Consider the following 13,770-nt stretch of genomic DNA (forward strand, 5'->3'; position numbering starts at 1 on the left):
GGCAATCTCGATTAATTGGCGCGAAACTTAATTTTCATCGTGTAATGATATCCAACTGTGATCCAATTCTGCAAGTGTCAACTGGGTGCAAATATTCGACGCCATGCAAAATTTACAACCTTTTTCTTTTCGGAAACAGAAAAATATTTACAGCTATGAAATATAAATATCTGAAATGCCAAAAAACAAGCTTATTTTCCCACAGTTTGACCACTTGGCATTCTTCCACTTTGTCTGCTGCTAATTCTAATAAATATCTGAAATGCCACAAAAGCAAGTTGTTTTTCCCAAAGTTTGATCAGTTAGGCCACTGTTCCACCTATTCTATTAATCTACTACCACTAGCCGAGTGCCAAACAGTCTGTACCGTCTACTTCCCCACAAATCTTGTTTATTGAGGTAATAAGATTTCAAGCAGCACTGCACCCAAGGAGGATTTCTTATGCTGGCCTCATTTTCCCCGCTTGCTGAAACTCCAAGTAATTTGTTTCGCTTCCTTGTTAGAGCGTCGACCGATGGATGGCCATCAAAGAATTTGCACTTCAGCGGATTATGACAACATGTGAACAAAACAATCAAAAGAGTGTCAATATGTACAACTACAGCCAATATTTAGGAATTGTTGTCATGAACTGAGGGAAAGAAATGCACATTTGTAGTATTGCAAGCAAAATCAAGGAAAAGGTTTATAAAGTGCATTATGTCACAAATATTATTTCCTTGATCCTTCGGCCAAAATAAAGGCCTGCTAATGAAATACAAGAAAAAGGTTAGTACAATTTTTCACAAGGACATGGGTTAATTTCTAACAACTCATGAACTCCAAATTAGTAACATCATATTATCAGTAGAGCGCACAAGTTCTAATTGATATAGTAGATCAAGCAGTCTTACAAACGACACATCTTGAAAGTGAAATGCATTACGAACTAGGATTTGAGGAAGCTTAATAGTTATGGTTTACTAATGTTTGCTATTATACTAATCTGCATTTAACTCTAATTGGTTGTCTGGTTGTCTGGACTTGACTATAGTAAATTTCATACAATCAGAGAATTCTTTTCCTGTGTTTCTCCATATAGAAGTTAGGTGCTACTTGCGAGCACACCTAATCTTCTATAGATTAAGTGACATTCCTCTGTTTGTCAGTAATATCATTAGTGAGGAATCAGATCATCCACAACTTCTTTTAAGTTCTCTGTGAACGGAAACTAATAAATCTCAAGTAAATATCATTAATAAGAAACCAGAACATCAATTTACTTTCCTCTAAGTTCTGTGTGAATGGAAAGTAACCAATCCCAGAATTGAGGTGGCGTAAATGGTAAAAAGACTCTTACTCCATCTTCCGCATACAATAAGGCATGAATTCTTGCAGTTGAATCTTCTAGGCTCAGCCTAACCCGGTAGGTCCCTTCAGGAGAGCAGAAGTCCTTGGCCTGTAATGGATATACAGCCACAACTCGAACTACACATTTAAATTTTGCAGTCACCTGTCGAGTGTGAACTTAATGATCAAGGAATAAAGTCAAGCAGTTTGCAAGGGGTACTACAATAAGCATAGCACAAAGCACCCAGCACGGGTGACTCTACTGCAGGCATCAAATGCATAACAGAAATCATTTTGAGAAAGGCAAATAAGGATTTTAAAATATTTGAAAATAGAACAAGTCTCCTCTCAAATACATCCATAATCAAGTTACAGAAGCGGCCATCTTCCAATCATACTGCCTAGGAACATAGATCATCGGAATATTTGAACCTTCGGATGAGATAGTGCAAAAAAAAAAAAAGAACAGTCATTTTGTAAACAACTAAAAGCATGGACATGCAACATAGACACGGTACCAACACAACACATCAATTTCTTAAAAGGTAGAATATGACATGTTAGGGACACGTTAGTTTTTCAAATATGTGTATAATGTAAAACTTGACATAGTGTAACTGTTATACTTTAAAATGTAGATTTAGTTACATGAAAGACATACATATATAAAAGAAGCTCCATGGTGCATTCGGTTATGCCTCTCTTCTTTGGGGCAACAAGATCCAAATCATTATTTTCTTAGTCAAAGAGGTGGGAAAGTAAGATCTGGTGCTATCTCTCTCCTCACATAGACAAGAGGGAAGTGTGCGAGCATGAGATTCCCTCTCTCAGACCAGGGTGACGGCCTTGAGGAAGACAATGTTGAAGAAAAAATGGAGGAAACAATTTGATGAGAAGTAGACAAAATCGTGGATAGCTGATGCAGTGAGGCCCCCCTATTTTTTAGGATTTAGTTATATTTTCTAAGTGGGCTTATTGGACTTCATTAATATAATAATTTTCTGTTCTTTACCTTACAACCGTGTCCACGTGTTCCCACATGTCATGGACATTTCTTCACATGTCAGAAAATAAAATAAAAATAAAATAAAAATAAAAAACAATTGGTCACTCAAATTAGCATGCCAGACACATGTCAAGAGCTGTGTCGGTGCACAACACCAACAGTAAACCAAAAATGGTGCCGGTACTTTATACGTAAACAATTTACGACATCCATTAAAGTACATCACCCTTAATCAAAACAAGGAAGCACATGAAAATTTTGCCAAGCACTACTTACTTATATCGAAAATGCAAGGACAGGGACACTAGATATAAATACTTTCTGTTCAAATAGCTAACGGAACATCCTACAAATTTCAGAAGTATATAAACCATTAAGAAAATAAAATTTTCCACACAACCAACAACCCAACAGAGAGATGCAATACCTTTGGATATGTTAAACAACATCAATGTGACAAACGGCTCATCATTGTAGTCCACCTCTGTAGAGTGAACAAGAAAATCAGCATATTGCAACTAGAAGAAATTCTAAGTGAAATTATGAGCATCATAAATAATAACTAACTCACAATCAACGCAAACAACGCATTAAATGCAGTTTCATGAAATATAGAAAGTTCAAACCTGTAATGGGTGAAGGCCAAGGAAGCTCCAAAAAGAAATTCTACCCACTTCTGATGCTAAACGTTCCTCGTATGATCTAATAATTAAATGTCATAATGCATCAAAACCTTTAGATAAAAAAGTCAAGTATGTGTCTAACGTGCATTTTATCTAAAGATGAAATCATGGAAAGTTAACCTTTGGCGTGCCTGTATAGCATGATCCTCCTCTGGCATATATCGAAGCTTCGAAAATGCTGTCACCACAATTTGGAAGAATCCAACTTGCATTTCACATAGGACATAATAATAAATTTCACCATTTACCAGACTCAAGCACGCATAGACTCTGCTTCTCAGTCCCTTTGTCAAAATTAACCTCAAGATAGAGCCAACTGAAGGTAACGTGCATAACTTATCTCTTGGCAACATTGGTCCAATTGATGCGCATTGTCAATTTCATTTGCCAACCTGGTTCATGGCTAATTATTAACCAAGCCCACCTTAATACAACCTCAATAAAAGGTATGATAATAGATATTTAGCATTTGAATCTCCCAGTTTCTATTAAAAAATAATAATTAAAGTTCATCAACTTAATGCCTGATGGTGCATTTAAGAAGTTTCAACTAATGGCATTTACATAAGTCACAAAAAGATTCTCCCTCCCACGAGAAAGAGAAAAGGAAAAAAAAAAGTATAAATCTTTTATTGACCATGAAATCAAGGATGAAATATCATTCAAGAGTATCGTTGACCATCATAAATAAGATAGACCTTTTATCAAATATTCTTTGTCTAAGGAATTGGTGGAACAAGCAATGGTCGAGTTCAAGGTTGAAAGATCAGATTATTTGTCTTAATAAGTAAGATGAACCTTTATCAAGTTTTTTAATAAATAATTGCTTGTTCTCCTATGTGGCATAGTGTTGGTACTCTAGTTTTGTTTTTATTGGAGTCGAAGATTTACTCCCCTATACCCAAGGGCACCCATGTCCACCCCCAAGGCCTGGACTCGAGAAACATCAAGAATTTTTTGTATTAAGCTAACCAAAAGATTCGAACTTGAGACCTCTGACCAGAGACTTCATGCCCTTACTAGTCAGGCTACCTTTTTAAGGCTAACTTTTTGTACTCTAATTGATAATAGAAACATGAAGAAAGTTGTCTCAAAGAAACATGGTAGAGAAACGCAGAGGAATGAGCAACAAAAATTGTGATCTACCACTTCCTCTTTCTTCATCAAGACGGAAGAAGGTAAGTTTAAATTTAGCCAACGTATTAATTATGTGATAGAATGTCCAAAATAGAAACCTGACTTTTTTTGGGGATGTTGCATCTCCAAATAAAATTAGCATTAACTTTTAGGAAGTGGCTCAGAAACACCCATAACATGATGAAGCAAAGAGACAGTTAAAGAGCCAGAGATGACGATACTCTAAGACTACACCTACAGTATTAGGTTTGTGCTCTTTAATTAAAGAGATGAGGTGGAACTAATAATTCAACTTTCAACTCATTAAGGTTTCTCAAAACCCTATAACTTTCAACTCATTAGGGTCTCTTCTAAACCCTAAGTGGAAGTTAGCACGAAACTCATCCTAAAAGTTTTCAACAATCTTCATTTTAAGATCTGGCAGGAAATGAACTACACCAATCATAGAGGTAGCAAGCCCTTGTACCACTTTACTCTTGATATGCAATCGCTAACACACCTGTAACTTAAAACCACCAATTCATCATCACAGGAAATGAACTACACCAATCATAAATATTTGAATATCCAACTGTACATGTGATGCTTTAACACTAAATAATTTCACTTTCTTGAACTCACTTTGTATCAATGCTAATTGGTTGAGCATCAGTTCCATCCCAGACAAAAGCAAGAGCCCCATCCTGAGCATCCTTACATATGTAGACAATCTATGTGTCACAGAGAGAGTTAGACCAACTGGGATAGAATAGGATGCATGGCATACCATTCTGAAACTTAACATTCATTAGTTTTTTTGCCTCTGATTTATTAAGGTAAATCATCTCATCAATGAAATTACTTCTACCCAAAAGAAGGGATAAGGTAACTGATTTTCTTATAAATATTTTTCAGAATAGATCCTCACCTTGCAGATCAAATTAACATGCTGCTTTCCTTTATATCCCTCACAAATGAAAAGTTCGTTGATCCTACAAAACTCAGTGATAATCAAACGTATTTTAAGTCAAGGCATATAATCCTGCTAGATATTCGAGGGTCACATATGCAGGCAATATACATATACACACACATATACATCCATGCATTTGTTAGTCTATAAACAGAGGCACATTGTTAATTGACCCAAATTTGATTGCTGAAGACTTCTTTTAAAAATTAGACCAAATTTTGATATTTCCTAAGTTAATATTCTTCGTATTTTAGCTAAGAAAGCACTTAAAACAACTCCTTGGGAAATAGAAAGGTAAACCTTAAGACATTAGTCACCATGTAGAGAGCAATTGAAACGGCTATATTTTCCTCCATGTTTATTTTCCATTTAATAGGATCAAAATCTCCTGCACTGTGTACATGTTCAGCTACCTCTCCCACTCATCAAGGCAAAACATCAGAAGTGAAACTATTGCCAAGGGAGCCTATCAAACAAGGTATGCTTTGCCCCAGGAAACAAAAGTAAAAATTTGACGTTGTATGACAGGCCAAAAGTTCATAGTTTGTAATTAATCATGCAAATGAACTACACTGGTCGTTTATAAATTCAATACTTAATTGACAGACCTTCATCAAGTTCAAAACCAACAAGCCAATCTCTCAGACTCAAAATAAACTTCTTATCGAGATCTCTCGGTTGAAATTTTGGTGAAACATCATATGGTTGAAAGCTCGTTCCATATTGTCCTTCATATAAAGCAATGAAGAAAACTTCTTGTTGAAGACAACATATATTTCCCCTTGATGAGTTTTCATCTGCAATTATCATTTGATTTCTGAGATAGGGCGTTGACCACCTATCATTTATATCCTTTAAGAATGGAAACAAAGCTAAACATTGTCTATGAAAAAAGCTCAACTGCTCAAGTAGATAAGTAGGTTCAAATATTCATCCAATACCCCATCACACATCCAGTGAATACTACAAGAGACTTGATATCAAGAAATTTTTAAAAAACATATGTAAGTGCTACATAAGTGAAAATCAAATTAAGAAGAGCAAACCAAACATGTTTTGTCATGATGATGCCACATGAAGCTCAGAAAACGGGAGCCAAGATTTCGGACAATAGGGATAGACAGGTGGAAAAGAAAATTACTTATAAATTAATGGCTTCACCAACCAGACAAACTAGTCAAGTCTATACCATTCATTCATTTTTTCTTGAGCAGTAGAAACGATTATAATTGTCAGGAATAAAATGACAAAGGAGAATACAAGATTGAAGCCCAACATAAGGACTAGAAAAATGTATACTTCACAACAACAAAAATATTCATTCCAAAAATCAGGTCCTACAAAATAGTCAATAATCTTATATTGTTTGGTGTGAAATAAGCAGTACCATCATCCATTCACTTCAGTTTTCCATTTGTTTTTTCCTTCATTGCAAATTCACCAAATTGTTAGTACCAATTTTTACTCCCTCTCAGATTGAATAAAATAAAATGTGAGTGAAAATTTTGACACTTAAACAAAAGGATCTAATAAAACAAGATACTAAAGAAGAAAAGATAAACAAAATATATGAGGAAAAGAACATTGAAATAAAATTTTCATAAGATTTAGAATTTTTGAATACACAACACACGAGAGAGTTGAATGATGTCTCCTGCTGAAGCAACATGGGGAAGCTTTTCCAAACTTTCAGCAAAAATATTTGCAGTAATTCCAGGTTTTGGCTGAGATTGATCGACAATTTTACAGCACAAAAGTAATCTGCCAAAGAATTATAAGTGCTCTCAAAGTAGGCAGAACCTTACTGAAACAAATTGTAGCTCAAAACTAACAAAATTACTAGGCAGAGATAGGGGGAATGGTGAAAAGAGTAATTTATATGACCCAAGAATCATAAATAAATTTAATTGACCAAGTGACATGAAGTTCCATGAATTGATTGGTTGGACTTTCAAGTAGAAGAAAGATCCAGTGTTTAGACCAGGTCATCACACAAAATGTGGATAATTGAATTGACATATCTCGTGAGCTCCCACTCCCAGGAATGGATCAATCAAATCAAAAAATTTACTATCTGATAGAGACTCGTCATGGTAATCATATCGCTGCATCTATGGTAACTAATGGGATCCTTTGCATGTAGCGAACAACCAATAGTGTGCCCTTCCATTAGAAACCATCAAACAAAAAAACCCTTGATTATCTACTGGACAGAGAAAATATAGATCAAATATGTCCATATCCTGGTACATATGAAATACCAGCTGGAACAGTTTACGTATCACTCAGTCCATATCTTCCAATCAACAGAGAGAGACAAAAAGCAAAAGATGAGGGGGGTGGGAAGCAGGAAGAAAAACTTAGAGAGGAGTTTTTGTGTTAGATAAAATCAGACTAAGTAAAAGAAGCCTTCAAGAACGCACTCACTTGAGACTACTACGAAGGAATGTAAGAACACTACTACTTCCACTACAAACCATCAGCTATTCGGAAAAAATTGGGAGAAAACTATGATACTCGATGATCTTACATCTCAATAGAAAGAATGTAGCGCTCGAACTGTGTAGTGTTATACTATTATAAGAACTGGCTCAGCAAAAACACCTTACTGCAGACATATCGTCATTCTCTACTACCGACCAAACGGAAGCAGCCGTAAGTCCGGCCTTTTTTTCATCATTGCCAGTCAATTATTATACGTGAGAGGATGGAGATAGATAGATGACATCAAAATACTAGATGCTTGAGTATAACTAAAAAAACGACATGTTTCAGAGTTTGGAGTCCAATCGATTACAATTTCATGGGAGTGAGACACGCAGAGAAACAAAATCCATATGTATGCAGTTAAGCGAGCTGCAATGGCGGAGAAAGAGGAGGATCAGTACCAGCCCTTAGTTCGCCTGGGGAAGCCGAACTCGATGATAACGGCGATAAGGTTCACCTTCTGGTTTATGGAGGCAATGGCATCCCTAATCTCCATGAATTATATCGTCGTCTCTGCTCTCCATTTCCTCAGTCCCCTGTGTCGACCGTGGGATTTCCTAAACCCTGTGACCGGTTTAGGGTTTTATCTTCGACTGTGATTTCTCTCTCTCTTAACTATTTCCCGCTGTATTTTCCCGCCTATTTGTTTAGGAAATGTAACCCTAAGCGCCAAGCGGTAGTAGTTCTTTTTTTTTTTTTCTTTTCTTCTAAATATATATGTTTTTTACTTTTAGTGGTTCGTTTGTGTGTTTTTTTAATTTACTTTGTTTAAAAAATATTTAATTTTATAGTTTATATTCAAACATTTTCTAATTTAGTCCCATAGTTGACTAATAATAAATTTGCATAACTATTCAGTGAATCGACAAAAATATATGGGAGAAAAAAATCCTTAACAGGAAATGATCTCCGAAAGTGATACATTGTAGTGTGTCTAGTCCGTATGATAAAACTTAAAATTTTAACCATTTCTTTATAACATGTAGGGATAAAATATCCTTAAAATAATGAAACTTAAAATTTAATTTCTACCATTAATTTTTTTATAAAAAATAAAAGATAGATTAGAAATTGTCCTCTCTTATCATTTTTCTTATCTCTAAATTCTTGTCCATTCACTTGATATTATGTAGTATAAGTTATTATTGGATAATTTTAACATGCACAACAATGGAGATGATTAAATTGAATAATATTAAAATTAACATTACGGACTAAAATATGTATTTAGATTTTTCTTATACGGTACTAATTTCCGCATAACACTCTATATTTGCATTTTTATTTTTTACAAAAATATTATATTACATTTCTTTAATGTTAATTACATATACTTATGAATAAGCATTATCTAATACCCTTCGTTAAAAGTATTAATTAGTACGCCCTAAAATGTTAGGAGACGTAATTAGTCAAATACTTACGTATAGTTATACATCATTTAATTATAGCATAGTCAATGCATGAAGGGACGACCTGCATTGTCGAGAATGAGTAAAGTAACATGTACTAAGTCAACAATAAACTAAAGGAACGCTCTTGACTACTCTAGACGACATTTAATCTTAAACCCAGTATCTTTTATATATATATATATATATATATATATATATATGCGTGTGTATTTTTTCTATTATTTTAAATACATGATCTTATTATATTGTAACCACAGCCCGCATGGAGATAAATGCATATACTAATGAAATACAACTATAACATAAAGGGTTCAATGTATATATATGCATGTGACCTTAGAATTAACATACACATATAAATTGTCGTGGCTGGGAATTGTTTAAAACAAAAAAAATAATAATAATAATAATAATACACACGGGGTCACAAGCAAATTAAACACATATATACTCGTTGGAGCCCATATATATTGTAATGGGTGGGTACCCAAGCCCAGTTTCCAATTTTAAGCTATATCGAGGCGGGCGCGGGCGCGGTCGCGTACAACCTTAACCTAAGTTTTGCGTTGTGGGGGTGCGGTGACGAGTAGATCATAAGGCATATTAATTATATTTACCCCTCAAGTTTGATACAACACCAAACACGTGTGTGGTAAAAATGGTTGCCTACACACAACCCTAAATAATTAAATTAAATCTCTCTCTCCCTCTCTATCTATCCTACACATGGTATGGTAACCAGCTTTATTGGAGACACACGCAACTCATATATATAATATATATATATATATATAATATTTGAAAGCATGAGTCGTTGGTGTGAGATAGCCGTAGCTTGCATTTGTTAAGTTTTTGCACACAAACAACACGCACGTCGAGATCAGATAATGTGAATATGTGACCCTAACCCAAAACGCACGCACCTGCAGGGCTGCCAATAATGATAATACAGCTCTCTCGTTTTTCTTCTTCATCTCTTATACAAACAATGATGGAGAAGAATTGTAGACTTGAAGCGATTTAAATACTGAACCATGCCAGGGAGCCGCCACACACGGACGTCCAAGCGCCCTCTTTGGTTTCGGTTTTGCACTTGCGGCGGCCTGTCGTATGGATTATCCACATCCTTATTACTCGACGTCCTCCTCCTCCTCATCGTTGTCGTTTCAATACAACTGTCGTCACTCACCTCCGACGACGTCAGTGCTGACATGCACGTGACCAACGCAGCTATATATACAAATTAATTAATATAATTAACATCAAAACCCTTCCACTTCCATCCATCGCCATCCCCTTATTATTAATTAATATAAATTAGCCGGGGCCGCGCGGTGGTAATTAATGTAATAATGGGTCAGAGAAAGAAAAAAAGGAAGAAATGGAATTAGAGTGGGCAGAACCAAAAATTTGTAAAGAGAAAAAAGGAAGATGGTACAAAACAAAACAGGATCTAGGATGTAGGATGTAAGATCCACGGTGGATGTGCGTGTGTGCGTGCGTTTTTACAAACCTTTGGAACGGGAAGGTCGATCCATTGCAACTGGATCTCGACTTCGCCGCACTCGACGTTGCGGAGGCGGAGGCAGATGTTCTGGACAACCTTGCCGTCCTGCACAGATGGGGCTCTCCTCGGGCAAGGCAATTCTGCCTGCTGGGCTGCAGTTTGGAGACGATGGTGCCGCTGGGTAGGCCTTCCAAATTCATCTTCAAGGCTTCTATGTAGCCCTATCTCGAATTCTGCGTCCCCCATCTTGTCGTCCATGCTAAACGTGTCGTGGTCGTACACGGTCAACTTCACGGACACGTTGGGGTCGTCACGGAAAGAGTTAGGTCCTCGTTCCATTCCGGGTTGATGTCCTTTTTTATCACGCGCGTCTTCAGTTTCTGGTTCGCCAGCTTGACCACGATGTAAGGGGTCGCTGCTGCGAACGTCGCGAACCGCCAGGTTCACGCCGCGGATTATCCGAATCCGAAGAAGACCCAATAAACTCTCCATAAGGGATGACGAACGCCCTCCCTCACCTGATCCGCTCTCTGAACAACTATAATCCCCCATCTCTCTTCTGCCTCTCTTTATATATGTATGGCCTCTTCTTTTTTTTTTTCCCCCTTTTTTCTTTTTTTAAGAATTTACCAATTAAAAAACTCTAATTTTCTTTTTTTCTCTGAAAAAAAAATCAAAAAAGAAAAAGCAAAATTAGGGCCTGGATTGGACTCCGCTGAGGCTTGCAAGTGTGGGGATTCCCGGAGCTACCTACAATGTAGACCCGATCACCATCACCGGAGATCCGTTCCCACGCCCTTATTTAACCTTGTTTTATGGGCGTTGCCTCAACCGCCCGCCAATGTCGCAGCAGCCGCTCGCTCTTTTAGCCTTTTTTTTTTTTTTTTTTTAATCTTTAGTACTTTTTAAGCCTTACTTGTTTCAAAATTATTATTGTTTTTGATTAATCCCCTAGGATACGATACCGACCATAGAACCGTGTTTAAGAAGTGGGATCAGAGCGGACGATCACTCTGTTATATAGCTAACATTAATCTTAACATCAAAACAACTTCACCATCAATATTAATGATATATATATTTTACATAGAATGATTTGATGTTGTCTATTGGAAATAAACATGTGAGATTTAGGCAATGATTAATTTGAAATTGTAAGCTCAAACTCTTGGATCCAATTGAAACTCTTACTTAAACCATATGATAGAATTTTTAATGTTAATAATGTTAATAATATTATTGTTATTAAAATATAATTTTAGTATTTTGTGGTGTTATCTTTGGTTGATGATGTAATCCTAATGAGTTTATTTATGTTTATGTTAGTATGGACAAAAAGTAAAAAATTAACATGAGGAGATATATTATATGAGAGTATAAACAAATCTAAGGATTGAAATGTTCTATATATAAATTGCATATAATCCGGTAGAGTTTTAAGCTTATTTCACCTTATAATATGATATTGATCTACAAAACCTAACGAAATGAATTCCAACTAAATCCTAAATTCCTAACTGTATTTTCAACTTTAGTAGCTATATTTTATCTTTATAAATATTTTTCTAATATTAAGGACCGACGCCGACGTCATTTTTTAATACATGCTAATGTTACAAGCATCAATGAAAGGACAATGACACCATTGAAATTACATTTTGTCCATTTTCTTTTATTAGCCGTTTAAAATCCCTAAGTTTTTTCTTTACCAAATTTTCTAGCTATTTTTGTTTGTTCTATTCCACTGTTATTTATTAACTGTTTCTTCCTGTTTCTTCCTTTTTTATGTCGAGTTTAATTTTTTTCCAATTTGAATATCTCAATTTCTCTAGGTAATAATGCAATTACTCGATTAATTTTATTCAATTTCATTTATTCACCTAAGTTTTTTTTCTTTGGTATCAAAATCAAAATCTTGAGTTAATTTTTTTACAACTCATATATCCACTTTTCGCTTCTCTCCTCTTCTTTTTTCGAGTTATTTCTTCCTTATATATCTACCTCTACTTCGATCTGTCTCTCTACTTCTCCTACCTCTCGAGTTGGAAAACAAATTGAAAGAGAAAAATAAAGAATTAGAGTTGGAAAAAAATTGAAAGAGAAAAATAAGGTAAGACATTGGTAGATAGATATAATGATATAAAGTAGCGGTAGAGATGGTAGAGAATAGAGTTGAAAAACAAAAAACGAAAGGAAAGATAAAGAATCATAGTTGGAAAAAAATTGAAAGAGAATAATAAAGAATCAATTTAAAAAATTTGAAAGTAATTGCCAATATAAGCTATGCTATTATTACTGCTATTATTGCTAATGATTTTGAAATTGTGAAGCCAAATTGAAAATATTTTTCATGGCTACTATCACTAACTATCGTTATTCTTTATCCTTAAAAAAATAAGTGAGGAGCACGAGAAATAAATTAACGCCAAGAGGGTTAGAATACAAGTTTATAAAAAATGTAACGTATCTCATTCACACCCTCAAGTTTAGGTTCAGCCTGCGGATACCCGACTTTGTCCGCCGGAGGCTTCATCTGGTCAGTCGAGAATCTCCGGCAGGTGCCGGACGGATTCCACCGTTGGATTCGTGAGGCGCAGAGGAAGACAAGATATTCAAACTAATAATGAATAAATAAAGAGGAAAGAAAAAACCCCGTTTTCTTCCTTCCGACCGGCAGTTTGAATTGGTGGGAAGTTTGAGATATATTTCTCAGATGCTTCCTAAATTTATTCAGGTGATTCTGGTAATCTGGCCGATAAAACCTGAAATTTTACATGAATGAATTACTAACCAGGGTACCGGTAAGTGGTAACCGCCATTCGTGATCGGAAACTCGATAACGACGTGCCAATGACGGGGATTTTAACCACTGCTATTTGTGGTTTATTGGGGAAAAAAACGAATTTATGTTATCGGGCCTGGATATCCTCTCGGATTTTAGATTTGGGCCGTAATTATAATTGGGCTTTTCTTTGTCTATTCCAGCCCATCCGGCAATTGGCAAGCATATTCGATTTTTTTTTTTCTTTGAAACAAGCGAAAGCATATTCAATTAAATATTAATACCACTAAAAAATGGGTAATTCCCAACATAGTTAAGTGGGGAAAACGTTCATTATCATTATTAAGATCAATTATTCAATTTCGAACTGTTTGAAACTCTACAATATAAATAATATAGGTACTATTTTCATAATATTTTAAAATTTACTTTCAATAGTATCAAAGTAGTGATGTGACTTTTTTTTTTTTT

At 35.4% G+C, this 13,770-nt stretch overlaps 1 non-coding gene and 2 pseudogenes across 1 annotated transcript; all 3 read right to left on the reverse strand.

Annotated features, from left to right (window-relative positions):
• Positions 1-82: 82 nt before the first annotated feature.
• On the reverse strand, positions 83-8,091 carry LOC148207725 (protection of telomeres protein 1a-like; annotated as a pseudogene).
• LOC148207726 (small nucleolar RNA snoR113) lies at positions 7,695-7,793 on the reverse strand. Its single transcript, XR_015787699.1, has one exon. It is a non-coding gene; the product is annotated as a small nucleolar RNA snoR113 (small nucleolar RNA).
• A 2,372-nt stretch (positions 8,092-10,463) lies between the features above and the next one.
• Positions 10,464-11,074, reverse strand: LOC148207727 (protein C2-DOMAIN ABA-RELATED 4 pseudogene; annotated as a pseudogene).
• Between the last annotated feature and the right edge of the window lie 2,696 nt (positions 11,075-13,770).

Source organism: Momordica charantia, unplaced genomic scaffold (assembly GCF_013281855.1).
Source record: "Momordica charantia cultivar OHB3-1 unplaced genomic scaffold, Mcharantia_2.0 BLBB01000099.1, whole genome shotgun sequence".
Lineage (NCBI taxonomy): Eukaryota > Viridiplantae > Streptophyta > Magnoliopsida > Cucurbitales > Cucurbitaceae > Momordica > Momordica charantia.